This window comes from Capsicum annuum, chromosome 7 (genome assembly GCF_002878395.1).
Source record: "Capsicum annuum cultivar UCD-10X-F1 chromosome 7, UCD10Xv1.1, whole genome shotgun sequence".
Lineage (NCBI taxonomy): Eukaryota > Viridiplantae > Streptophyta > Magnoliopsida > Solanales > Solanaceae > Capsicum > Capsicum annuum.
In genome coordinates this window covers 214802873-214804930 of record NC_061117.1, presented here as the reverse complement: position 1 = coordinate 214804930, position 2058 = coordinate 214802873, and the positions used below count along the sequence as shown (strand labels likewise).

The 2058-nt window shown below is 36.7% G+C and overlaps 1 long non-coding RNA gene across 3 annotated transcripts in view; it reads right to left on the bottom strand.

Annotated features, from left to right (window-relative positions):
• Positions 1–946: 946 nt before the first annotated feature.
• The window catches only part of LOC107877354, an 11380-nt gene continuing 10268 nt past the window's right edge, over positions 947–2058 (bottom strand). For all 3 annotated transcript variants that reach the window (XR_001676334.2, XR_001676335.2, XR_007057850.1), the window contains exon 3: positions 947–999. This is a non-coding gene — a long non-coding RNA (uncharacterized LOC107877354). The remainder of the gene's footprint in view (positions 1000–2058) is intronic.

The window sequence follows — 2058 nt, the reverse complement described above, 5'->3', positions numbered from 1 at the left end:
TTGAATCTTTTTTTTTGTGTAAAACTCTAAAAAAATATAAGCATTTAAAGTTAGGTGTTTTTTTAATTATCGTACCCAATAACTTTGCCTCCTTCCTCGCATTATATCTCCCTATTTATTCATTTCTTCTCTCATCCTTACTCTCGTTCATTTCATCGAAGTCACCTTCAGTACTTGCATTTTAATTTTTTTGGGCGTTCCATTCTTATACTGATCCCTTAATGCCCAATACATCTACCTTTAGAGATTCTCAACTTCTATGATAATGCAATTAGTAATCCTATGCCACATTTCTTCTCATTCTCTCTATTCCCCTATAACAACTTCTCTCGCCTTATCTCATAGGCATTGACCATGGTCAAACTACCCTATTTGGACCTTTGTCTTTTATTCATCATCATCTTCTTCCTCATCCTATTGATCTGTAAATCCATCATCAGAAGCTTATGTATAGTCAAGAGATTCTCACTCATTATAACTTTGTTGTCTTTACAAAGACCTCAATTATCTTTTCTAATGAGCAAGTAATTTTTTAAAGTCCTAGCCACTACACTGTGAAAATGTAATGCCCCGAGAGTACACCCTGGACACCACACAGTGCTTACAGTCCTGAGAGACCACAAACTAACCCATGAGCTGGTACCTGCTGTGAGCACTGAATAATATACTGATACCGAACATGTGCGAAAACAACTAAATATTCCATAAGGTTTTAATACTGAAAACAATACAACTGAAATTCACAAGTCTAAAACATAAGCAAAAATATTGAAAACTGACTGATAAAACTGACAACTAACAGATTGTGTGAAATGCCCGAAAGCCTCTAAACTGACTGAATGAGAGTTGATGGGGACAGGCATCAACTAACTCTAACTGACTACTGAACTGAAATACTAAAGTTACATAATCGGTCCTCGAAATATGAGGACTCACCATTGCTACTGTTGCTGATGCGCTCGGAGGTCTAGGTGCAGTCGGAAACCTGAGCGTCCAAACCTATGATATGATACGTCACAGCATAAGAAATGAGTATGCAGTGAGTACTTTAATTGTACTGGCATGCTAGATAGAGTTAGGTTGATATGCATGGGCTCATGTATATTAATAATAACTGACAGAATGAATAACATGAGATAACTGATACATGGTATGCATGAAAGTTGTAAAAATCTGAGGATGTATGACCAAACATATAACATAATACTGGAATATTCTGTAAACTGAAATAATGATATCTGAGTACTTATTTAACTGATAACCTAAATGCTATAATCAAGCAAACCTGAACCGACTTTTGAACTGAGACTTGACTAAAATCGTGGGAGCTATCATCTAACCGACATGCCCCAATGTGAGCTAATTAGGGTCCAGCCTGAGACTCCAGTTGGAAGGGTGTCAGTTTCGTGCCACGGGTACTAACACTGACTGTGTGGATTCACTAAATGGAAGTTCCGAAGGACTAAAAAGTCACCCTGTACTGGCAGGTGCTCTATTGAGATATATGTCAACCCTCAACTGGCAAGTTAATATCTCCACCTACGCTGGCTACGTAGTTTTGGTATGTAAGGACTGCTACTAAAGGCCTTACCCTCAACTGGCAAGTGAACCCCCATCCTTGGGTTCGCTCAGTGCTAAACCCTACTCCCAACTGGACTGACTCTAATTATTGGACTGAATTGAGCTTACTGATATGATAACTGACTAAACTAATAATACTCTAATATATCCGAAATCATTCTAAAAATACTGAGACTAAGTAAACAGCTAAGTTATTGGGTATTCATAACCCCCAGGACTCGATATCATTACCAATAGAAACGTACTAAATCTTCAAAAACATGATAAGTGGTCATGGTTTAAAATTCATCTCTTAGGCATTTCATCAAACACATGAGGGTCATAAAGTTAAAGTATGGGAATAGTTAATCATGACATAATAACATAATTTCAATACAAAAATCATGGGTTAAGGATTTAACATGCAAATATCATCCTTCAAACGGGTTAAACGCCAATTCCAACAAAAACACATGTAAACATAATATAAAAATTTAA